The 26985-nt window shown below is 45.4% G+C and overlaps 1 long non-coding RNA gene across 1 annotated transcript; it reads right to left on the bottom strand.

Moving 5' to 3' along the window:
- Positions 1 to 13908: 13908 nt before the first annotated feature.
- LOC115080584 lies at positions 13909 to 17393 on the bottom strand. Its single transcript, XR_003853600.1, has 2 exons — positions 15980 to 17393; positions 13909 to 15696 (listed from the first exon to the last, which is right to left on the bottom strand). It is a non-coding gene; the product is annotated as an uncharacterized LOC115080584 (long non-coding RNA).
- Between the last annotated feature and the right edge of the window lie 9592 nt (positions 17394 to 26985).

Here is a 26985-nt window from a genome sequence, read left to right as displayed (position 1 = left end):
GATCTGTTGGGCGGCGACGTGCTCCTCCATACATACCTTCTCGAGGTTCTACCGCCTGGATGTCCAGGCCAGGGAGGACACATCATTTGCAAGGGCAGTACTAAGTGGGCCAAGGGCAGCCTCCCACCCGGTTCGGGAGTAGCTTTTGTACATCCCATTGGTCCTGAGTCCATCTGCTACACGCTAGGAAATGGAGAAATTACTTACCTGATAATTTCATTTTCCTTAGTGTAGACAGATGGACTCAGCATCCCGCCCACGGCTTAACCAAAATCAGGAAACCTCGGGTGACAATCCCCGAGAGCAAGACAAGCACAGGTAAGCCAGGTATTACCCCTAGTTCAAGACACCCATAGTTGCCGGGTGTCGGTGTTTTTCGGTTGCGTGCACTGGCGGTCTCCAATTTGGAAATCAGTTTAACCAGTCCTAGTTAATCAAGTTAATCAAGTTAGCCAAGTTAATCAAGTTATTAAAACACACATATATCCACAATTGCTTTTTGAGGAGAATACTGAAGAGCTAAGCTTCCTGCACGGGTATATGTAGGCTGACGTCAGATTGAAATCTGACTCCGTCTCCCATCTGCTATCAGGAGTACACTATACCCACTGGTCCTGAGTCCATCTGTCTACACTAAGGAAAATGAAATTATCAGGTAAGTAATTTCTCCATTTTCTCAGTGGAAAAGGGTAAACAGTGGAGTGCGCCTCAGGTATCTGCACTTAGACCGGTGCTTCCCAATATATTTATAAATGATCTGGAAAGGAATACGACGAGTGAGGTTATCAAATTTGCAGATGATACAAAATTATTTAGAGTAGTTAAATCACAAGAGGATTGTGATACATTACAGGAGGACCTTGCAAGACTGGAAGATTGGGCATCCAAATGGAAGATGAAATGTAATGTGGACAAGTGCAAGGTGTTGCATATAGGGAAAAATAACCCTTGCTGTAGTTATACGATGTTAGGTTCCATATTAGGAGCTACCACCCAGGAAAAAGATCTAGGCATCATAGCGGATAATACTTTGAAATTGTCGGCTCAGTGTGCTGCAGCAGTCAAAAAAGCAAACAGAATGATAGGAATTATTAGGAAGGGAATGGTTAATAAAACAGAAAATGTCATAATGCCTCTGTATCGCTCCATGGCGAGACCGCACCTTGAATACTGTGTACAATTCTGGTCGCCGCATCTCAAAAAAGATATAGTTGCGATGGAGAAAGGCTGAAGAGGTTAGGGCTGTTCAGCTTGGAGAAGACTGCTGAGGGGGGATATGATAGAGGTCTTTAAGATCATGAGAGGTCTTGAACGAGTAGATGTGAATCGGTTATTTACACTTTCAGAAGGACCAGGGGGCATTCCATGAAATTAGCAAGTAGCACATTTAAGACTAATTGGAGAAAATTCTTTTTCACTCAACGCACAATAAAGCTCTGGAATTTGTTGCCAGAGGACGTGGTTAGTGCAGTTAGTGTAGCTGGGTTCAAAAAAGGTTTGGATAAGTTCTTGGAGAAGTCCATTAACTGCTATTAATCAAGTTTACTTAGATAATAGCCACTGCTATTAATTGCATCAGTAGCATGGGTTCTTCTTGGTGTTTGGGTACTTGCCAGGTTCTTGTGACCTGGTTTGGCCTCTGTTGGAAACAGGTTGCTGGGCTTGATGGATCCTTGGTCTGACCCAGCATGGCAATTTATGTTCTTATGTACTTGTTTCACCGAAGGTTGTGGAGGAAACAAAATATTCCCAGAAATTTACCAATGTTTTCACAATGGAAAAAGTTAAACAGTAAGAGTGCCTCAGGCATATGTATTTGGACTGGTTGTTATGTCCCCAGCACTGGGTACATGCTTGTATCTGTCTATATTGCAGTTTAACCGTGTTTAGTGCTGACCTCCCTTCTGAGGATTCTTAATATTAGAGCACTCTTTGTAACCTATGATGAAAATCTGTGAGCCTTTGACTATAAGATCCCCCCTCCACTTTCTCTCACCATCGGGAGAGCTTGAATCCCATTCAATCTAACTTGAGTTTTCCAGGGTGTCTTATAGGTTCAAAGGACTGACCTTCATGCTCCCCCTGTGTTACATGGTTCTTAGGCTCGCTGCCACTGGACCCTGTCCCCTGCCTCTAGCTTGTGGAGGCGTTTCCTTGGGCAGCTCTCGAGGAGAGTCAGTCGCTCCATGATTGCCTCTGAGTAGCAGTGGTCTGTGTTACCCCCTGAAACGGATTGGGTTTCACCTTCCCTCTTACTGCTTTCTTCTAAGGACTAAATCAGCCTCATATTCCTTTCATCCTCTCATCCTTGCAACACAAGAAACTCCATTCTCCCTTCTCCTACCTTATCTCCAGTTACCAAAGATTCTTGCCTGGGGCTCACTTCTGAAGTGCAACAATTGTGAGTAAAAATTTACTTGTACAATAAACAATTTCAGACTTACAGAATCTTTGTCATGAGGACTGATTGGGGGGAAAGTTTAGCTGCCTGGGTAATAAAACACGAATGTTTTATTTGAGCCAGAACACCGGTGCTTTTTAATATATTTATAAATGATCTGTGTTACGGAACGTGGATCCTTGGGCAAGGGGAAGAGCCCCACAGGTCTCCACTGTTAGCAGGTGAGGCTATTGGGAAGCCCGAGTCCCCATTGACACTTCACCACTACCAGCCCACATTCCCCACAGGTTGAGCCCTTGGATACCGGGGCCGGCTGGACTTATGTGGGGGCTCAGGAGACAGAGTCCAAGCACAGAGGTAGCTCTAGCAGGCAGGAAGGTGTAGAAGTCAAGAGCTGGCAAGGCAAAGCAGATGACGTGGCTGGATGTCGGGTACAGGCTGAGGTCTGGCAGGCAGCGAATCTCGATAGTCTGGAACAAGCAGAGGTCAAGCCGGTCAAAAGCAAGAATACAGGAACAGGATATCAGGAACACAAGCAAGAGCCAAGCTAACACTATAAGAACATAAGAACATAAGAAATTGCCATGCTGGGTCAGACCAAGGGTCCATCAAGCCCAGCATCCTGTTTCCAACAGAGGCCAAAACCAGGCCACAAGAACCTGGCAATTACCCAAACTCAGGGTCCCACTCTCTCACTGCACACATACACCTTTTCACACAGGCTCCCTTCTCTCTCTCTCTCTCTCACACACACACACACACACACACAGAGGCTTCCTCTCTCTGGCACACATACCCTCACACAGACTACCTCTCTCTCTCTTTCTCACACACACAAACACACCCACCCACTTGCACTCAGGGTCCCACTCTCTCACTGCACACATACACCTTTTCACACAGGCTCCCTCTCTCACATACAAATACGCACCCTCCCACATACACACACATGCACAATCCCTCTCTCACACATAGAGGATCCCAATCTCTCACTCACATAACACTCCTTCACAATCTCTTCCCACATAAACACTCCCTCACAGAGGCTCCCTCTCTTTCTTTCTCTCTCTCACACACACACACACACACCCTTCCCCTCCTTCACACAGGCTCAAAAGCTCAGCTTTCTTGCCTCTCACTCTGGGTCTTCTCTGCTGCCAGGCCTGCTGATCTTCGCTGTGAGCGGAATGGGCTCTGCTTGTGACCTGTTGCCTCCCTTGTCTTCAGCTATGAGTGGAATGGCTCTGTCCACAGCCCATTAGAGCCTGCCTTGTCTTCAGCCATGAATGGGATGGGCTCCACTAGCGGTCTGCCAGGCTTCCCTCAACTTCAGCCACGAGCGGGATGGGCTCCCTCATGGCCCATTGGGGCCTGCCTCACCTTCAGCCGTAAGCAGGATGGGATCCGCCCACGGTTCGACAGGCATCTTCAAATTCTGTATTAAAAAATACAATTCTGCCCAAGAGGGGAATTCTGCGCAAATTCTGGATACTGACAACAAGGAAACAAGTTGAGAGTGAAAAGAAACATTACTATATCCATTTGGGGCATAAACATTGCAAAATCCATGCTTCTGATGATATAAGGTGCCATAAAGAAGAACATAATGTTCCTCTGAATCAGTACATGTTTTATGCAGAATAAAGGGAAATAAAAGCGCCACTGGAAAATGAAGAGAAAGCAAGTTGCCCAACCCAATCGGTTTTATGCTTTTTATGGTCAACTTTAGTTAAGTGAGTTGCTTGCAAGTATACAATATGTGCCCCAGCTTTCTTAAAAAAAAAGACAAAATGCACACCATCTCCATTGAGAGACCTTATATATATACATATATGCCATAGGAAAGAGAGAGAGACCATACAGGTGATAAACTATTCCAATACTCTGAACATCCCCCAGCCTAGACATTCACAGAGGTGGCCAAATCCTGTAGCACATCCCAACACCGTTCATTCCAATCAACGCACCACATACAGAAACCAAGACCAGAGAGACAGCAGAAAAGTGCGTAAGCACCAAGGGACTGTATCTTCCTTATCATGTTCTTCCTTTTCTTCTATTGGAACTGGAAGATACACCCTGGGCGGGGCCGGCCAGAGAAAAACCAAATGTAGCATGGCACAACACATTCCTAGGAAGAGGGAAACGAGAACGTCCATTCGCCTTGAGAAGGTCCCACAATCATGAGAGAGAGAAAAAAAAAAATAAAAGGAGACTCTAATATCAAACAAGAGAACGTTAATATCAGTAGCAAACATGATTAAAAAAAAACCACTCAGTATCTTCACATCCTCATTTATCGTGTATTTATTTATTTAATAATTTTTATATACCGACTTTTCATGCAAGCATATCAAATCGGTTTACAGTAGTTAGCTATTAATAATTTAAAATTATTTGCATTTCCAAAGAAGAAAGAAGTAAAATACATTATTTCATAACATAATTAACATAGCAAACTAAATAGTATGCTAAATAATCAAGATTTAAACACTTTCAGGCCAATACAGTTAGCCTGTTACAGTTACACTTTCAGGCCAAGCAGTTAGCCCGCTCTTGGACGCACGTTTCCCCTTACCCCTTATTCAGTAAGGGGAGGAAAACGCACATCCAACCCGCGGCACCTAATAGCGCCCTCAACATGCAAATGCATGTTGATGGCCCTATTAGGTATGCACGCGCGATTCAGAAAGAAAAATGTGCAGCCAAGCCGCACATTTTACTTTCAGAAATTAGCGCCGACCCAAAGGTCGGCGCTAATTTCTTCCGGCACTGGGAAAGTGCTTTTCTGTGCACCCTCCGACTTAATATCATAGCGATATTAAGTCGGAGGTCCCGAAGAGTAAAAAAAAAAAAAAAATTTGAATTCAGCCCGCGGCTGTCGGGCCGAAAACCGGACGCTCAATTTTGCCGGCGTCTGGTTTCCGAGCCCGTGGCTGTCAGCGGGCTCGAGAACAGACGTCGGCAAAATTGAGCGTCGGCTGTCAAACCCGCTGACAGCCGCCGCTCCTGTCCAAAAAGAGGCGCTAGGGACGTGCTAGTGTCCCTAGCGCCTCTTTTTACCGCCGGGCCTAATTTAAATAAATTAACTTACTGTATCGTGCGCACAGGAGAGTGGGCGCTCGCCTGCTCTCCCGCGTTTTTTACTGTATCGGCCCGTTAGAGAGGTAGTATAGTTAGGGTCGAGATAGTATAATAAAAATATACATTACCTTGGTATTAAATCAGAAGTGTAAGATAATTATGCTAACAGCTCTTGGTAGGCTTGTTTAAAAAGCCAAGTTTTAATCCCCTTTTTAAATAACAAAGAAGAAAATAGCACCACAATAGGCAAAAAAATTGAGATTCCCCCAGAAATAAACACATGGTATTCTTCGCCAACTGAAAAGGCAAGAAAAGCTAAAAATAGAGTCCAGTTGCCATGATCTTGAAGGCTGTAAGAAATATAATCACTGCATTGAAGTTCATGCAGTCTACCCCAAAGAGGGGGGGGTGACCCCAAAATGAAAACGGCTTGCAGTTCCACAAAGATCACTCAGAGGAAAGGGATTCCCACAGTATATTTAACTCATTCCCACTAAAGTAAACTCTGCAGGATCCTCTTATCTCATGCAGACCACTCACCGTGGGAATCCCGCCTCCGTGTGCAATCAGTGATCTCAAAGCAATACTGAGGCAGCAATTGCAGTTCACAGAGCTTTCAAGAACTCATCCACTTGTGTTTTCGTTGCTAGTATTAGGGATCTCCCATTATGGCGCAAAGTCAATTTTGCAGGGAACATAAGAAAGAATTGAATATTCCCCACTCTGCAACTCTTTGCAAGTTGGAGCAAGTGTTTTGCATTCCATCAAAACTTTGCTCGAGAAATCACTGAAAGTGTTAATGTGTATTTTAATGTTTAAGATTTATGAATGTTCTGATGGCAACCACCTAGAATGTTGAGAAGCAGTCTACATATTTTAAATAAATAAATGATTATTACCCTCATATTTCAGTTGAGCCATCTTTCAAGTTTGCATTATTTGGCCTTTCATTATGTAAGTAAGAATCCGGGTCATAACTGGTCTAGGGAGTGTTACACTATCTTGGCAAGGGCCTACACAACAAGCTCTTTCTGCAGACACAGGTTTAGTATGAAGCAAGAAGCCTAAGACTTCCGGGAGCCATATTTGAATCAGGTGCAGCAGTTCCGAGGGCTTATTTATTTATTTTATTTATTTATTTAGAGTTTTTTTTTATATACCGACAACCGTTTGCACATCGTATCGGTTTACATATAACTTGTAACTTTTCGGCAGTGCCTTTACATAGAACATAGAACATAGAACAGTAACTATGCGTACAGAAACTAACAAAATAACCTGGAAACCGAGAAACTATTTACAGGATTCAATGGTATATCGTTGTATGGTTCTGATTTTCTTAGGTCAATCAGTTGTTGCAGCTCAGCTGGTGACTGTGTCTAGTGGTGCAAATCTTGTTAGGTAAATCCAAGTAGACTACTCGGCAGCAAGAGAGGTTTCAGCCTGATCTGACTTTCTTTACCAGTCAGTATTTAAAAATCTGGGAGCCACTAGAAACAATGAGCTGTTACATTTCCTGATTGTTGTGAATAGCAGTTGAACTATGATTACAACAATTCAACAGGGATCTCCTTAGACAGGACTATGCCAGCCTCTCCTTTCCCCAACAGTAGAGTCAGAGCATAGCTGTGTAAAGGAACAGAAGGTCCTTCTCCCACTCACCAGCAGTTTTCACTGTGCACCCAGTTCCCTAGTCTGGGCTGACACTGACATCCCTCTGCTCTGGTGGGAGTGACTTTTCTAGGACAGGTCCTCCAAAGTGGAGATTCCACAGGGATGTTATACATGGGCCTCTAGGTAAGAACCTGCCATACTGGGTCAGACCAAGGATCCAGCAGCCCAGCATCCTGCTTCCAACACTGGCTGGCTGCTTACTCCTACACACTCTACACAGCGCAACAGATTCAGGCTGCTCACTGCTGATTCCTGGACCCACTGGAGTCATTGTTTGAAAACCCACCGAGCAGGTAAGACTAGAGATATTTTTAAAATGAGTTATCTCTAGAATGTTCAACTAGTGACTCTGCAATGTTACAAACAAGGGGGCCGATGAAAAACACTGCGCTCAGCCGAGCGCACTGTTTAATCCGTGGTTGGACGTGCGATTTGGATGCTATAAGGGGACTAGCGCGCCAAAACACGCGTCCAAGCCCCTGCGAGACTAATAGCGCTCATCAACATGCAAATGCATGTTGATGAGGCTGTAAGTTATTCTCCCCAGATCTAAAAAAAACCAAAAAAAAACGTGCGCTCATCCTGCACATTTTTATGCTCAGAAAAGTGTACAGAAAAGCATAAACTACTGCTTTTCTGTACATTCTCCAACTTGATATCATGGCAATATTAAGTCGGAGGAACCAAAGAGTTAAAAAAAAAAAAAAAAAAGTGCTGGCGGTCAGGTTAGGGAAACGGAGGCTCAATTAACGAGAGTCCATTTTCCTAACCCGCTGACAGCCACCTCTCCTGGGCGCCCGCTGCCAAGGAGGCGCACGGGGGCGCACATTTGTCCCTAGAACTTCCTAGGCAGCGCGACTCCCACATTTAAATAGTGAACCGCTCACCCAGGAGAGGTGCCTGGGCGCGGTTAGGAAAGCTGGCGCTCAACACTGAGCGCCCGTTTTCCACGCTCATTTATTGCATTGGCCCAGAGGTGGTTTAGCTGATGTAGCTGGCTTTTAAACTGGCTCCAGATTTTCAGGACAGGTTGATCCAGTCTTGGTTTTACCCCATTGACTTAGTCTGATTTCCCTATTGCATGCCCTAAGAAAAGCAAGACTATAAGTACCTGCATGCAGGGGAGAAAAACCAGGACTGGATCAGCCTGGCCTGAAAATCTGGAGCCAGTTGGCAACCCTAGATGTAGCTGGTACATAAACCTAACTAATGAATATATTTTCAATGGGACTAGTGTGGAAAATGAGCAGGTATCAGTGTAAGTAGCCTATATTTGCATACATGCGATTTTATAAACACAAAAGTACGCACACCTTTACCTGCACAAAACAGGGCCTAGAGGTACACGCATAAGTTGCTACTTTTATTTTATAAGAGATCGACAGGAATACATTGGGCAACCTTTGCACAATGTTACACCTGCTACGTAAGTAGTGCCACTGCTAGCAGACCAATTTGTTGTCTGCTATTTTTGGATGGGAGGTCTGGATTAACTGGGAGGAGTTCAGGGTGAAGTACTAGGAGGGTCTTGGGGAACTGGCAGAGGTATCGGCAAATAGACGATTTCAAAGATGTGCAAATATTTTAAAATGTAACTGCCTCCACGTATAAATCAGGGTTTTATGCACACGTTATTTTTTTGGTTGCGCACAAAATGTATACGTGCATGTTTATAAATTAGATAGGGAAACATTGCAAATATTCCTGCGTACTGAAACATACGTGCGTACCTTCAGCGCTGAACTATGCTGTGTTTTATAAACTGCTGCACAGTCTGTAAAATGCTAGGAGAAATCTCCACATGGCCACTTATGCGCACAAACACAGTAACCCGAATAGGTCTGAAAGTTATCCTCCCTCTCCTACATAAGATTACAAGTTCTGAGAAGGAAGAAACTGAGAAAACAAAAAACTAAACCTCAGTTGTGAGCTGAAAGAGACACTAATTGACAGTGACATTGAAAAGATGCATTCATTTACAGTAATAAAAGGAAAATTAGTTTCTTACCTTATAATTTTCGTTCCTGTAGTACCACGGATCAGTCCAGACTCCTGGGTTTTGCCCCCCCTCTAGCAGATGGAGACAGAGAAGTTTTCAAAACAAACTCAGCCTTAAATAGGATGGTGCCACCTACAGTCCGGCAGTATTACTCAATGTCAAAGCAGAATGGTTCCCAAGACCACCAAAACTATGTACAAGAACATCTCAATCAGAAAAAGAAAACTAACCGAGTCACTGAACCCCTCTAGGAACTGAACCTGTGGACCCACTGAAACAAGGGCAATCCAAAATAAAAATGTTTTTCTGCAGATCTGACAAAGGATTAAATAACGATCGAGCGGACTCTCCCTAACTTCTGAGGGGCGGGACTCTGGACTGATCCGTGGTACTACAGGAACGAAAATAATCAGGTAAGAAACTAATTTTCCTTTCCCTGTACGTACCCAGATCAGTCCAGACTCCTGGGATGTACCAGAGCTGTCCTACTTGGGATGGGATCCGGAGAGGCCCGCTCGCAGCACACCTTCTCCAAACCCTCCAGACCCTGGTGCTTGCACATCCAGTCTGTAATGCCTCACAAAGGTATGCAAGGATTTCCAAGTAGCCGCCCTACAGATCTCCTGCGGCGATACCATCTGGCACTCTGCCCAAGACGCCGCTTGTGAACGAGTAGAATTGGCCCGAAGCTCCAGGGGAAGAGTTTTACCACACAACAAATAGGCCGAGTTAATGGCCTCCTTCAACCAGCGAGCTATGGTAGTTTTAGACGCCATCTGACCACGTTTAGGACCACGCCACAGTACGAAAAGATGATCCGTCAGCCGAAAGTCATTAGTAGCCTCCAAATAACATAGCAATGCTCTGCGAACGTCCAGCCTCTGCAAATCCCCAGAGGATCCGACCGATCTAAGTCCGTGAAAGACGGGAGCTCCACCGATTGGTTGATATGAAAGGCCAAAACCACTTTCGGAAGAAAGGAAGACACAGTTCGCAATGAAACCCCCGAATCCAAAATCCGTAAAAACGGCTCCCTACAGGAAAGAGCTTGGAGTTCCGACATTCTACGAGCCAACGTGATGGCTACCAGGAAGATTACTTTCAAGGTAAGGTCCTTCAGAGTTGCCCTTTTCAAAGGCTCAAAGGGCGCTGAGCACAGTGCTGTGAGCACTAAATTCAAATTCCAAGACGGACAAGGATGCCTCACCGGAGGATGCAAGTGCTTAGCTCCCTGGCGAAAACGAACCACATCTGGATGTGCTGCCAAAGCTATGCCGTGAATGGTACCAGGCAAACATCCCAGCACCACGACCTGCACCCTCAGAGAACTACATGACAAGCCCTTGGTGAGACCATTTTGAAGAAAACAGAGGATATCCGCTACCGAAGCTCTAGTGGGAGCCACCTCCTGGGCTAGACACCAAGACTCAAAAATCTTCCAGACTCTAACATACGCTAGGTTTGTGGATGTCTTACGCAAGTGTAACAGTGTAGTCACCACAGCAGGAGAATAACCTTTACGACTTAAGCGTTGCCTTTCAAAAGCCATGCCGCTAGATAAAAGCGCTTTACTTCTTCCAAACAGATGGGACCCTGATGCAATACGTCTGGCAGAGCTGGAAACCGTAGCGGCCCTCCCACCGCTAGGTTGAGAACAGCGGCGGATTCCCGAGGAAGACCGGCCCGGGGATTCGCCGCCCAGGCCGGCCCAGGACACATCACGTGGTCTGCCGAGCAAGGCTCCGTCACGGCCGCGCACAGCAGACCGCATGACTGGAGCGACCGGGCCACCGGGGGATGCCCGATCCCCCGATAGGCCAATCCGCCCCTGGTTGAGAAGGTCCGTGAGCCAAGGACATCTCGGCCACTCTGGAGCCACCAGGATTACCTCCGTCGGGTGAATCTCTATGCGAAGTACCTTGCCGGGCGGGAACACATACAGCAGAATCTCGGTGGGCCAGAGCAGTACCAGGGCATCAACCCCTTCTGCTCCTGTCTCTCTGCGACAGCCATTAGACTGCAGAACTTTGGCATTCTGAAACGTCACCATGAGATCAATGCTGGGCGTGCCCTACGCTTCGCATATCAGCTGAAAGGCTATGTCCTCCAGCTCCCATTCCCCGGGATCTAGGCGGTGCCTGCTGAGAAAATCTGCCTGCACGTTGTCCACGCCGGCGATGTGAGACATCGCTATGCTGATCAAATGCTGTTCCGCCCAGCTGATGAACCTCCACCGCAATGGGTTGACTCTTGGTTCCTCCTTGGCAATTGATATACTTTACTGTGGACACACTGTCTGACAGAATTCTGACCGCCCTCCCCTGGATGAGAGGACGGAACGCTTACAACGCAAACCACACCGCTCAAGTCTCCAGTCGATTGATCGACCACTGTGACTCTTTGGAGACTATATCCCTGAAACCGATTTCCCCCTGCATAACGCCCCCAACCGGAGAGACTGGTATCCGTGGTAACCACTGTCCAATTTGGCACTTCCAGGGGGACTCCACGGGAGAGATTGTCCATAACCAGCCACCAATCGAGACTGGACCGCGCTGCATCCGTAAGTGGGAGAGGCAGATGAAACCGCTCGGAAACAGGATTCCAACGGGAAAGCAACACAGACTGTAAAGGCCGCATATGAGCAAAGGCCCAGGGTACCAATTCCAAGGTTGAAGTCATCGAGCCAAGAACCTGCAAGTAATCTCGTACCCTGGGAAGACGCTTGCCCAATAAGCCTCCGACTTGAGCTTGTAGCTTGGAAATGCGTTCTGTGGTAAGAAATACCCTGCGCCCAGCTGAGTGTTGAACAGTGCCCCCAAATATTCCAGGGACTGAGAGGGCTTGAGCCTGCTCTTGGAGAGATTGATCACCCAGCCCAGTGACTGCAGGAACTGGAAAACCCTGTGAATCGTCACCCGAGCAAGCAGCTCCGATTTCGCAAGAATCAACCAGTCGTCCAAGTAGGGATGCACCAGAAGCCCTTCTCTCCAAAGATGAGCTGCCACCACCACCATTACCTTGGTGAAAGTCCTGGGCGCAGTAGCAGGACCAAAGGGGAGAGCTCGAAACTGAAAATGCTGGCCTAGTATCGAAAAGTGAAGAAAACGCTGGTGAGTCAGTCGTATGCCGATATGAAGGTACGCCTCCATGAGATCTAGGGACGCCAGGAACTCTCCCTTTCACACTGAGGCAATGACCTACTGGAGCGTCTCCATTTGAAACCTCATCACTCTGAGGCATCTGTTTACAATTTTGAGGTCCAGAATGGGCCGGAAAGACCCCTCTTTCTTTGGTACTATGAAGTAAATGGAGAGAAGTAGTACCGGCCGCTGAGGGTACTGGGACGATGGCCTCTAATTTTTTTTAATCTTTTTTTTTTTTTTTGAAACACCACAAAGTTAAGCAAGTCAGAAAGAAAAAATCACCTAACTCTGACTAACTTTCCTAATAAAAACTAATCACACAGACCAGACTGTAGGTTTTGCACCTCCACCATCAGGCTGGAGGCAGAGGAATACTGCCGGACTGTAGGTGGCACCATCCTATTTAAGGCAGAGTTTGTTTTGAAAACTTCTCTGTCTCCATCTGCTAGAGGGGGGGGGGGGGGGGGGGGACTAAACCCAGGAGTCTGGACTGATCCGGATACGCACAGGGAACTGCAAATTGCAAAATATGTTCTAAGCGACGCACAGCACGAACATAAATATCAAATAATAAACAATATAAAACAACACATCACAGCAAATTCATGAACATACACTTCAAGTTATCTAAGTAATGAGAGTATCATAGGGAAATAATGAATAAATTGTGCAGCTTCAAAAGAAATACGTATATAACTGTAACCCCATCATAAAAGATTTTTGTGTCCCTTTGGGGCTCAATCACTCAGGCTAGCTTTTCCACAGGGTCGGGATCCTTTGTTGATGGGGGAGGGGGGAGACTTAAATTTCAGGGCTTGGAGTGCTAAGGCTGACTTTGTAATTACTTTCTCGTCCCTGGGAGGGGGTAATTGTTCTCACTATCAGGCCGATTCAGTAAAGTCCGCGGGAGAGCAGGACGAATGCCCGCTCTCCCAGCGCGCGCACCGGACACTCGCCGCGATTCAGTATTTAAATTAGGTGGTGCAGTAGAAAACAGGCAAAAGGAGGCGCTAGGGACAACTAGCGTGTCCCTAGCGCCTCCTTTTAGCCCGGAGCAGCGGCTGTCAGCGGGTTTGACAGCCGACACTCAATTTTGCCAGCATCTGTTCTCGAGCCCACTGACAGCCACGGGCTCGGAAACCGGATACCGGAAAATTGAGCGTCCGGTTTTTCGGCCTGACAGCTGCCGGCCCATTTTAATTTTTTTTTTTAACTTTTTTTTACTCTTCGGGACCTCTGACTTAATATCGCCATGATATTAAGTCAGAGGGTGCACAGAAAGCAGTTTTTACTGCTTTTCTGTGCACTTTCCCGGTGCCGGCAGAAAACTAGCGCCTACCTTTGGGTAGGCGCAAATTTCTGAAAGTAAAATGTGCGGCTTGGCTGCACATTTTGTTTTCTGAATTGCGCGAGATAACCTAATAGGGGCCATCAACATGCATTTGACATGTTGAGGGCGCTATTAGGTGCCCACGGGTTGGACTCGCGTTTCCTCCTCCCCTTACTGAATAAGGGGTTAGGGGAAAACGCGCGTCCAAGGGTGGGTTACCGTATCGGCCTGTATGTTCTGTAAGTGCCCAATAAAATACGCTGGAGCCACTGGGTTAGTGTCCAAAATTAAGTCTTTACTGATAGAAAATCAGATGAAATAATGCACAATAAACAGCAATGGTAACTTTTTAAACAGGCGCGTGGACGCATGTGGTGCGCATTCGTCCCAGGGACGTGGCCATTTTACAACATACACGCCTATGTGCGCACATATTATAAAAGCGCCTGGCCCGCGCGCAATTTTAAATGGATGCGCGCCTACGCACGCACAAGCCACGTCTGCTGCGTAAGTGGGGGGATTTTAAAACACGCGACACCGATGCCATTTACCAGTTTCCTAGTTCGTTTCCAGTTCACCCAGGAAAGGAACAGGACTTCAAACCCTCTAGTTTAATAGTCTCCCTTCTGCCCTGACCCTTAAAAGACGCCCGCCTATTTGTGCTTATTTATAACTTACATGTCATCCATAGCAGAAGTAAAGGTATCCGGCAGGGGGACCCGTGGTGCGTGCCTGTGAGCACAAGAATTTACACGTGAATGTCAAGTTCAAATCCAGGAACGCCCACGCTAACCCCAGACCCACACCCACGACCCGCCCCTTTTTCTGAACTTTTCAGTTTCGTGCCTGTGCATGTGGCTTGCAAAATCTGCTCGGCGCCCCAGGGCGGCCCGACTTGTGCCCTTATCTCCCGGTTTTTTGTGCGTGCTGGGCTTTTAAAATCACCTTCTAGTCCTCAGCACCGCAGCCTCTCTCTTTCTTACAGTTCTCTTCCCTCGATCTTTTCAAGGGTCTCCATTACCAGGGTAAGGGAAACCTCCACCCTCCAGGGCTTGGTTGAGTGGAGTTCCCAGGTGGGCAGGGTCTCCTCGGTCTAAGCAGCGCCTCCCTGTGGCAAAGACCTTTTCCCGCTGTTGTGGCTGAGGTTGATGGCGTGTGAAATGTTTCTGGGTTGCAAAGGTCTCTAAGATGGAACCTCCCAGGGGGGCACTGTTTGATGCCCTCGTCCCAATTGGGTCTCCTGTGCAGAAATGGGGTCCTGAATCCACCTAGCAAAGTCTCCCGGGGGTAGGGAGGGGAAGCAGGGATAAAGTGAGAATAAGCATCCTAAGGGAGAATGTTATCTACAGAACCTCTGTAATCATTCCTGAGACAAAAGGTTTAAAAAATGTTATTTTTACCAAAAAGAAAAGGATTAGGAATTGCAATAAAAAATACATTTTCAAGTTCTCTTAATAGGAATCAGCAAAACAATATTCCTCTGTTTCTTCTTTTACATTAATCAACAATTAAAAAAGATTTAGAATGTAAATGCTTTTATATCTTTCTTTTACATATAGCAGTATTAAACCAATATTAACAATTCTTTTCTCTTTCTTGTAGAACCTCAGGCTGGATCCAACTCAAAGTCAGGAAGTAGTCATTTTAGTTTACTCTAGCTGTGTCCCAAACTTGGGTCCAAACGTAGAATTTGTATTTTAAGAAATTGAGTCTTGATGGGTTATATTTTCTCTTCCAGGCTCTACTGAAGCGAAGAGAGTTCCTCTTAAGGTAAGCATCTTAGTCTTGCTTGGCGGCATGTGTTTGTCTTTTCTCTGTGTTATCTTCTTTTCTGTCACTTTCCCACTGAGCTCAGTGATTCTTTCTAGTCTGGTCAGACCCAGGCTGTGTTCCTCAGATGTGTGCTACACACCTATCTCTGGTCCTGAGTCCGAGCTCTCGGGCGCTGTGCAGTGGTCTCAGGCACAGTCATGTCTCTTCCAGGGATAGGTCCTGTGGTCACTCGCGTCGGGGCCTTCCTCTGTCGGTGTCCACCTTCAGGGGGGGGGCATCTGCTACCTAGCTATAAGAAATCAATAATAAAGATTGCCTCCCTGGCACCAAGTATCTTTTGCAAACCTAAGATCTTTCTAGTGTGGGTGTCCTGCAGCTAGGTGGAATTGATTAGATCCATTTATGGAAAACAAAAGATAATCAAAAATGACATCCCTTTAATTTCAGGGGAACAGTATTCACTTTTTCAATCTTTAAATCTTCACAGTCCTCTCTAACTAGAACAGGTTCTATTAGATTGCATTCCTGTTCAGTTTTATCATCATTAACTACCCTGTCCCTTTTATAGTTACCTTGAAGGGCACAGGAGTCACTCTGGAAACTGGAATCAAACTTCTTTTTTTTTTCTGCTTCCAAGTCTCCTCAGGAACACAGGAACAGCAGTGCTACTGGTTCCCCCTCTAGTGTAGGCTGGCGCCACCACAAGTTCTCTGGAGGAAGACAGAGCTGGTTATCAGCAGTTCTGAGTTTTCCCAATTTTTCCTGCTTTCTCCCCAAAGTCCCTACGTGCAGCTCCTTTTTCTTCAGGGAGCAGATCCCTGCTCTTCTGATGTCACCCAAATAGTGTTGCTTTTATAAACCTTCTTCGCTTCTATAGTGCTTCCACTCTCAGCCATCCTGATTACAGGGCAGACATGTCAGCTGCTTCTATTTTATTTATATACTTTAAAAAAAAAAAAGTTGCTGCACTGTCCCAAATCAGGTTCCCAAAGTCTTGTCACTTCACTATTAGTGTCCCTACACGGGGCAAATCACCTCCAAAAGCCACAAAGCTAGCCCCCATGCTCATGAGCTTGTAGCATACAGGGGTGCTTGCAGGAAAACCTGGCATGGCCTCCTACCTAGACTGGAGTCCCAGCACAGGGGCTGTCCCCTGGCCACAGAAACCTTTCAAAACACCTCTGCACATGTGCTGGGGGCTAGTAAAGGGCACTCCAACACTCAATATTGCCCAATCATTCAACTGAAAAGTTTTGTGATTTTGATATTTATTTGAGCATATATAATTTTTATATAATATTCCATATTTTTTGGATTTACAGTTTCCTAATCTGTATGAAGTGGAAAATTGACAACTAAGGAATATTTGGATTTGAACGTATAATAGGCTGTGTTTGCAAAAACAATTTGTAGGATATTTTTAGGATAAGCTTTTTAAGGAAGACGGCATATGGTCGTCGAAATTAGGGTCCTAGTTGGAATGTTGGTGTTTTTAAATATAGGCTGATTATTTTTTTATTATTTTCTGTATGTGATCATGTTTTTGTAAAACTTTCTTGGCTAGGCCCTTCCTAACTGCTGCTGACGTGCTGCCTGTGCTCAATGCACTGCTCCACTGCAGCAAGATGCCACAATCTCACCTGGCCCAATGCCACCGATCCCAGATGACACACTTCTCCTTAGGCATGTGCATGCCAGACCTCTGCTAATTTAAAGGGCCAGTGGCGGGAAAAGGCCCACGGTGCCAGATAATGATATCACCTTTAAAGCCCTTTAAAAAGCTCACTTGCTCCTGCTCTCATCGCCTCAGCAACAGGTAGAAGAAGATGAGGATCTCAGGGGAGAGGGGGGGCGTCATAGAGCGAGTTGTGACTGAGAGGGAAAAGAAAGAGGGATGAGTGAGGGAAAGAAAGCAAGAAGGGGAAGGGGGAGGAAGATAAGGGAGTGAGAGTGGTGAATGACTGAGAAGAGAAGGGAGTGAATGGGAGGGAGGGGTGAGTGACAGAGAGGGGGGAAGGAAGGGGTGTGAGGGATGTGAGAGGGTTATTGAGTGTTTGTGGGTGAAGAAGTTGAAGTGGGTGAGGAGGGAAGTTAGAAGGGTGTGAGCATGTTGCGTGAATGAACGTGTGTGTATATGAGAGAGAGAGAGGAAGAGGTTTGTGTTCCCACTTCCCCTCCACTAATTAACAACAACCTCTGACTGACTGGAAATCAAAAGTTCCCAGGTATGGAGAAGGGGAAGTTTTTTAGCCTTATCAGTATTAATTACTGTGTGTTATTTGAAATGTCTGCTGTTTGAAATATTTAATTGATTTTTGGAAAATAAGAACCTGCATACTGGGTCAGACCAAGAGTCATCAAGGCCAGCATCCCTGTCTCCAACAGTGGCCAATCCAAGTCACAAGTGTTTAAAGCTTTTTTTATTCTTATTATTATTTATTAGATGCTCTATTTGTCATCTCTTTTGAAATATTGGTTTTTTATTAGTATGGTTTACTTTTATGACTGATTTATATTTCTTGATTTTGTTTTATGAAGAATGGGTATGTTTCTGTTTTTGTATTATTGCACTGCATATGTTGAGTCTGGCTGGAAGAGGAGAGGGGCTGGGAGCAAGACTATTTTTTGCAGTACAGGGAAAATGCAGTTGTTTTATTTTTCTGGTGTTATACTGCAGGTACAGTCTAGCTTTTGTCTTGCTTCTCTTTCTAATTTGTGGTCAGTTATTCTGTATTTGGTGCGGGGACAGGCAGTGTGCTGTAATGAGGATGCAGGGATGTGTGCAGGTCTGGAAAAAAAAAGAGATTTGGATTGGTTTTTCCTTTTTTTTTTTTTTTTCCTCCTGATGGTCAGAAGTGGAAAAATTGGAAATTTTGTAGAATTTAGAAATTTGACATCCCAGTCCTTGACTTTCAGTCTCATTCTTTATCAGAGAATGGTTTTGTTTGCTTGCCATACCACGGCCTGTCTGCAGGCAGGGAAGCTTTTGCCCCATAGGCAGCTTCCAACAGTCTGTGGGGTCCATTTCTTTTCTAGGGTTTGTAGTAGTGTAACTTTCCATGACCGCAAGCGGAGGTGATCAAGGGGAGTAACATAGTGGGGTTCAAAAGATGATGGGACAAGTTCCTGGAGGAAAGGTTATTAGCCAGGTAGAGTTGGGAAACCAACCCACTGCTTATCCCTGGGAGTGAGATACAAGAAATGGATCATCTATTTGGGATCTGCCGGGTACCTGTGACCCAGACTGGCCACTGACGGATACAGGATACTGGGCTTTATGGATCTTGGTCTGACCCAGCAGGGCACTTCTAAGGTTCTTATATTCTTATGCCGAGTCTACCCCTTAAAAGATTTATATATTTTGATTTCTTCTAAATCCTTCTTTCCTCTGAAAAGAGTCTTCTTGTTATGCCTGAATTACATCCTTGAGGTATTTAATTCTCTCTTACCATATTCCTCCTGCCCTCTGGGGTATACACTGTTAGGCCCTTAAGTTTCATTTCATAGTGCTTTTTCTGGAGCCCTAGCACTATTTTGGTTGCTTTTCTGTTGACTGCCCCACCCTCCATCTCTAGTCTTTTGAAGGTATGGCCTCCAGAATTGGACACAGCATTCTAGGGGAGATCTCACCAATGACCTGTAAGGCGGTGTTAGCCCCTCCTTTTCTTTGACTGGCTCCTCCTCTCCCTGTGTAGCCCAGCATCTCTCTGGCTCTGGCCCCCACTTTATCACAGTGTTTTACTACCTAGGTGCGATCACACTCAAGGGCTCTGTCCTCACTGGTATCACAACATATCCTGTGCTGTATATTAAAGGAGAACTGCCCTTTCCTCGGGCTGTCTTGTAGTAATATTAAAGGAGCAGGACGTTATGTAAAAAGCAGAAAAATAAACAACTTCAAGGAATGTGAAATACAACCTGTTCCTGCTTTAGCACATCTATTATGTGAAGGTTTCCAAGAGGTGTTTCTGTAAACGTTTATTGACTGGTATATTGTTTGCCACACTTTGGGGCCATAAGAACATAAGATCGTGCCATGCTGGGTCAGACAAAGGGTCCATCAAGCCCAGCATCCTGTTTCCAACAGTGGCCAAGTACCTGGCAAGTACCCAAAAACTAAGTCTATTCCATGTTACCGTTGCTAGTAATAGCAGTGGCTATTTTCTAAGTCAACTTAATTAATAGCAGGTAATGCTATTATCCCTGTTGCCAGAGGATGTGGTTAGTGCAGCTATACTAACTGCACTAACCACATCCTCTGGCAACAATATGGTGCGCTGAGCCAAGCACACTGTTAACGTGGCTGAGCCGGCACACAGTGCTATTCTCATAAATGTGCATTACAATATTTTAACAAATTGAGTACACAATGAATGTAATAATATAACACGGTAAATGTGAATTTTTTTACCTGTAAAAGTACCTTCTAGGTACACCTGGCCAGAACCTACATCACTAAACATTTGTATGTATTTTTATGATTTAATGTAACCAAAAATTAATGGCACCTGTTAGAATGTACTCTAGTACGCTTACTCCAAACTTACTTATGTGCCTACATGTAAACCGTTGCGATGGTATATAACTTAGCGATGCTATAGAAAAGACTTTAAATAAAATAAAGTAAATAATAATTAATCCCCTAATGCCTGTGAGGGAGTCAGTTGGACCGTTAAATGATCGAGGGGTTAAAGGGGCACTTAGAGAAGATAAGGCAATCGTGGAAAGATTAAATGATTTCTTTTCTTCGGTGTTTACTGAAGAGGATGTTGGGGAGGTACCCGTATCGGAGAAGGTTTTCATGGGTAATGATTCAGATAGAATGAATCAAATCATGGTGAACCTAGAAGATGTGGTAGACCTGATTGACAAACTGAAGAGTAGTAAATCACCTGGACCGGATGGTATACACCCCAGAGTTCTGAAGGAACTAAAAAATGAAATTTCAGACCTATTAGTAAAAATTTGTAACCTATCTCCTCGGTCTAAGCAGCGCCTCCCTGTGGCAAAGACCTTTTCCCGCTGTTGTGGCTGAGGTTGATGGCGTGTGAAATGTTTCTGGGTTGCAAAGGTCTCTAAGATGGAACCTCTCAGGGGGCACTGTTTGATGCCCTCGTCCCAATTGGGTCTCCTGTGCAGAAATGGGGTCCTGAATCCACCTAGCAAAGTCTCCCGGGGGTAGGGAGGGGAAGCAGGGATAAAGTGAGGATAAGCATCCTAAGGGAGAATGTTATCTACAGAACCGATGAGTGAGATAATCAAATTTGCAATTGACACAAAATTGTTCAGAGTAGTTAAATCACAAGCAGATTGTGATAAATTGCAGGAAGACCTTGTGAGACTGGAAAACTGGGCATCCATATGGCAGATGAAATTTAATGTGGATAAGTGCAAGGTGATGCATATAGGGAAAAATAACCCATGCTATAGTTATACAATGTTGGGTTCCATATTAGGTGCTACAACCCAAGAAAGAGATCTAGGCGTCATAGTGGATAACACATTGAAATCGTCGGTTCAGTGTGCTGTGGCAGTCAAAAAAGCAAACAGAATGTTGGGAATTATTAGAAAGGGAATGGTGAATAAAACGGAAAATGTCATAATGCCTCTGTATCGCTCCATGGTGAGACCGCACCTTGAATACTGTGTACAATTCTGGTTGCCGCATCTCAAAAAAGATATAATTGTGATGGAGAAGGTACAGAGAAGAGCTACCAAAATGATAAGGGGAATGGAACAGCTCCCCTATGAAGAAAGACTAAAGAGGTTATGACTTTTCAGCTTGGAGAAGAGACGGCTGAGGGGGAATATGATAGAGGTGTTTAAAATCATGAGAGGTCTAGAATGGGTAGATGTGAATCGGTTATTTACTCTTTCAGATAATAGAAAGACTAGGGGGCACTCCATGAAGTTAGCATGTGGCACATTTAAAACTAATCGGAGAAAGTTCTTTTTTACTCAACGCACAATTAAACTTTGGAATTTGTTGCCAGAGGATGTAGTTAGTGCAGTTAGTATAGCTGTGTTTAAAAAAGGATTGGATAAGTTCTTGGAGGAGAAGTCCATTACCTGCTATTTTTTAAGTTGACTTAGAAAATAGCCACTGCTATTACTAGCAACGGTAACATGGAATAGACTTAGTTTTTGGGTACTTGCCAGGTTCTTATGGCCTGGATTGGCCACTGTTGAAAACAGGATGCTGGGCTTGATGGACCCTTGGTCTGACCCAGTATGGCATGTTCTTATGTTCTCATCCCATCATCCCTAATCAACACAACCCCCTCCCACCCTCAATTCCTACCTCACAACACGTAAGAAATCTAGGCGTCATCATTGCCAACCAACTCAACCTCAAAAGATTCATCAACAACACCTTGAAAGACTGTTACTTCAAGCTACAAACCCTAAAAAAACTAAAACCCCTCCTACATTTCAACGATTTCCGGACAGTACTACAATCTACCATATTCTCTAAAATAGACTACTGCAACACCCTCCTTTTCGGTCTCCCCCAAAACACTATCTCCCCCCTCCAAATGCTCCAGAACGCAGTTGCACGCATCCTCACCAACACTCGCAGGAATGAACACATCACCCCCATCCTCAAAGAACTACATTGGCTCCCAATCCAATATCGCATACATTACAAAATCCTCACAATAATACACAAAACATTATATAACCCAGATATGCACCTTCCGCAGCACCAATAGACCCACCCGATCACACTACTTAGCAACCCTACACATTCCCACACCTAAACTTACTCACCACAACACCACTAAAACCCGCGTACTATCCATTGCAGGCCCCACACTTTGGAACACTATGCCTACCGACCTACGCCAAGAACACAGCCTGCAAAAATTTAAACAAAAACTAAAAACTTGGCTTTTCACACAAGCATACTCATGACACTTTATGACCATACCCATCACCTTCTACTCCCTCAGCTAATCTGTTTGCATCCACCCCCTCCTCATTCCCCCCCCCCACATATTTTAACCCCTGTTATCTCTCAGCATTTTACCATACCGAGATGACTACTTATTTTACAAATATGTCATTGACTATATACCTGATGATCTGCTTAACGTTTTAACTACGCTTATTATGGACTTGTATATTAGTATACTCATAATTTGTTTTTTAATTAGTTTTAACTCCGTTCCTTGTTTGACTATTTTTACTTAGTATCTTTCAAGCCCTTCAATCCTCCTAGATGTAACCATCCCCCTCATTGCCACTGTTCTTTATTGTTACACTGTAAAGCTCTGTTGCTGTCTTATTGTTTATCTGTAAACCGATATGATGTCTCCAACGAATGTCGGTATAGAAAAAACTTTAAATAAAATAAATAAATAAAATAATAGCAATTAATGATCTTCTCCTCTAAGAACTTATCCAAGCCTTTTTTGAACCCAGCTACACTAACTGCACTAACCACATCCTCTGGCAACAAATTCCAGAGTTTAATTGTGCGTTGAGTAAAAAAGAATTTTCTCCGATTAGTTTTAAATGTGCCACATGCTAACTTCATGGAATACCCCCTAGTCTTTCTATTATCTGAAAGTGTAAATAACCAATTCATATCTACTATGACAGTCAACTTGATCGGTGTAATTTACAAAAAAATGTTCCAATATTCTGGTATCTAAGACCTAGATTCATCAAAATGCTATAAATATAGCGGAAATAGCACCCGCAATAAAAAAGGGCATGGTTAGGCTAATTTGCAGCCTGTCGCATTGCATAGGTAAATACCGCATGCGGTGTTGTGTCAGTACACAGGGCATTGTATAGGCATGTCGCATCATTTTACATGGCTAGCGTAAATTAGTGCGTGGTGCGTTATTTTTTCAGTTTATATCCAGGCTTCTTCCTGCATCTGCCTCTTTGAGGGTGTGTCAAGATTTTGGAGAGAGGAGGTAGGTAGGTGTTGTTTGCTAGTTGGAGGTTCTTTATAGTGATTACAGAGTTGTCTTGTTTTCTGTTGCCATTTGTTTCCCTTTGCCTTGGTCTTTTGTCTTCTTTGTTGGAGTGAAAGTTTTTGTTTGTTAGTCTAGTTTGTCTGTCTTTTGGTGTTGAGAAGTGGTGGTAGAGGTGTGAAGAGAGTGGAGGAGTGTGTGTGGAAGCGTGAGGAGGAATGGAGGAGTGTTGGTGGATGAGTGTGGTGAGGAGGAGTGAGGAGGATGGAGCGTGAGAGGCATAGGGAGAGAGGAAAGTAGAGGCGAGAGGAGGAAGGAGAGGATGCAGGAGGACAAGGGCAGGAGTGCTAGGAGGAGGAGGAGTAGGAGCAGGGACAGGAGTAGAGATAGGAAGGAGGGAAGGGATAGGAGGAGGGGGAAGGGAATAGGCAGGTGAGGACGGAGGAAGGAGGACATCAGGCTAGGGATAGACAGAGAGGGTAGAGGGAAAAGGAGTTGGCAGGGCAGGGATGGAGGAGGAAGGGAGGGGAGAGGGAAGTGGGAGGGAGAGTGAGGAAAGGGAGGACACCTCTCTGGAAACAGAAGTGGCACCCCCTTCTGGCAGCCAGGCAGCAGGATGCCTTCATCTCAGGGCTCTCAAGTTCAGCGTGCAGGATAATGAGATGGTCATTGCAGGGGTCCTGGAGCATTATGCCATGCTCTTCGGCAACCGTGTGGCCAAGACCTCAAAGGCATCCAAGGGCCAGATCTGGTGCAACATAGCCCAGGGCATCACCCATGCAGCGGAGTCCAACGAAGCGGGGAGCAGGTGGCCCACAGGTACCGGGACATCAAGGCACAGTTGAAAGCCAAGATGGCGGCCAGAAATAAATATATAAGATGGATTGGAGGAGAAGCCCCTTGTCCCATCGTCCTCACCCCCATGGAGGAGTGCCTCAAACAAAGGCTGGGACCGGCTGTCTTTGAGGGCATGGCTGAGCGGCTGGACACCACGTGAGCTGCAGCCGGCTCACCTCACCTGTAAATGGGCCGGCTCACCTCACCTGTAAATGGGCAGGCTGCAACAAGTGTACACATCATTTGGCATAAGATGCTTACAATGCTAAGAAGCAAAGTGCACCTCTGATGCCAAATGAAAAAATGTATACTGGTTGGCATTGGTACTTATGTCTTATGTTTTGTTTCTACAGCTCTCGCCCACGAAGCAGCCAGTCCCAGCCAGCAAGCCCCAGGGACCAGTAGCACAGCACCCCTTTTGCACAGGCCCTTCCTGATGGATGCCCAGGCCCAGGTGAGTGAGGAGGAGGAGAAAGAGCAGCAGCAGACACAGGATCAGGAGCCATTGCAGATGCTGCAATCCCTGGGTTCACCCAGCCCACTCAATGTGTCCCTCAACCTCTCTGGCTTCATGGAGGAACAGAGCCTTGAGTGGGAGCCTATAGAATCATCACAACCTTGAGCTAGCTTGAAGCACCATGCCCTCAGCAGGAGCTGCCCAGAAGCCCCGTCATGCCAAATTTGGAGGCCCAAATTCCTGCACTCCAGAAAACCATCACAGCCCCAGCACCAACAACATTCCCATCACCAACAGAGGAGTCCATGCATGAGCAGCTGGACAGCGGAAAGGAGGCATGAGGTACACCTCCGACACATACAGGCAAAGCTAGTGCGCTTTAGGAGGGCTATCAGCAGGCAGAATCAGATCCTGCAAGATCAGACTGCTGCAAACACGCAGAATGTAACAACGCCGGCCGCAGCAGTCAATACATGATGAATGTGCTATCGCAGATCCTGCAAAGGATGCCCAAGCAGCCATCAGAGTCTTCCCCAGCATCAATGGAGTCCACACCCCACAGCAGTCCCCGGGCTGACGGACGCCCAAGGGGTAGACCCCCCCCCAAAGACATGCCCCTCCATGTGGCAAGCCATGGTGTGGCAAGGGGCCATAAAGGACCAAAGGTTGTGGCATTGAATGCCAAATAAGAAGAGTTGTATCAACAATCCTAGGCGGGCCCCTCTACAGAGTTCCTGTGCCAGCTAGATGGAAGAAGCCTGCTGGGCCCATCCTCACTACAGAGTTCCTGTGCTGGTTAGATGGAAGAAGCCTGCTGGGCCCATCCTCATTACAGAGTTCATGTACCAGCATGCACAAGGGATGGTCTACTGTCAGCCATTGTGGTCCAGCAGCCTAACTCTAAGGTCCTCCTCGATGCTCTGCCTATATTCCATCCTCCTTGATATGGCCTCCAATCATAGTCCAGCTGCTGCCTCTTCTCATCATATCTCATCTCCTGCTCTAGATGCTGGTATCTATTCTCATCTCAGCTCATCCTGCTGCTGCCTCCATTCTGCTGTGCCTTCTTCTGGGCCTCCTGCCCCCATGCTGTGCTATTTGGTCCTGTCCTGCTGCCTTTACTTGAACTCTGCTTGCCCTTGCCCATTAGGCTGTCCCCTTGAGTCCACTCCTTTAACATGGACTGTCTGAGGCCTTTCCTAGCCATCACATAGGAGTGCTGCTATCAGCTCCAAACATTAGAGCTGTACTGTAGCTACTGGGGGTGCCACTTCCGCTTTCTGTGGTCTTTGTTGTAATCATGATTGTTAGAAAACAACAAAACAAGGAATCAATAATTCTTTTGCCAAACTCTGATGTCCGGTACCTCTACTATAGGTGATAACCACTCTTAGGTTATAACTCAAATTGTGAACAGGTGCCATGTTACTTTATGTGCAGCTATTAAGCTTGTAATGTTTTATTAAATTGGTAATTTTTATGCAAATTAAATCTTGTTAAATAATCTTTCAAATTGCTTGTTAGGTAAACGTTCAAATTATGCAACTTTCTCAATATGAATCTTCTCAACTTTTAAGAATGTTAAAACTCATAACACTTATCTTGTTGAACACTGTAACTTGTTGCTTTTGTAATCAAAGCTTTCTTATTTTATAGTTGAGACTCATGCCCGTCCTTAAGACTCATGCCCGCCCGACATTGGCAGTGTTTTGGCGCGTAGCGTCTGCATCAGAGGCTGGAGAGTTGTTGCAGCGTCTCTTCACCTTCTGTCACCTTTCCTGTGCCAAAAGAATAAGATGCTAAGCCTGTAAATGTAATGATGTCATTCCAAACAACATTATGTACAGGTCTACACAGAATGTGCTGTGCATATAATATACAATGTTTTGTGCTATTTGCTATCTTGTCCTTGCAGAATGTGATTACCTAAGACGTTGACTTGATTTCAAACAGTGGCCTACATGTCTTCCCTAATAAAGTGGTCACTGGTTTGAAAAATACACTTCTGGTTGGCTCCTTTCATTGTGTGGTTTTTGTGTAAAGGGTTCATTAGGTACAAGGTTTGCCCTCCACATGATCTTGTATGCTAGAATGCCCTGGCAAATTCCAAGTAGCCACTTATCTAGCAGGCAAAACCATATGGGCTAGGCCATACAAGTGAATGCTCAGTGTATGCTCCTAAGGAAGATAGCAAGAAGTAAAGAAGAAGTTTATCACTGGGGACCTTCAGTATTGCCTCTTGTTGCCTTCTTCACACTGCATACTCTTAGCTAACTCCTGCTTACATGGGCCTGTGAGATATCAGTAGCTAGCTGCTTAGCTCAGCATATTGTGTAGATGTAGAGCTTGTGTGGTG

Source organism: Rhinatrema bivittatum, chromosome 19 (genome assembly GCF_901001135.1).
Source record: "Rhinatrema bivittatum chromosome 19, aRhiBiv1.1, whole genome shotgun sequence".
NCBI lineage: Eukaryota > Metazoa > Chordata > Amphibia > Gymnophiona > Rhinatrematidae > Rhinatrema > Rhinatrema bivittatum.
The sequence above is the reverse complement of the archived record's forward strand: the minus strand, read 5'-3'. Positions and strand labels throughout refer to the sequence as shown.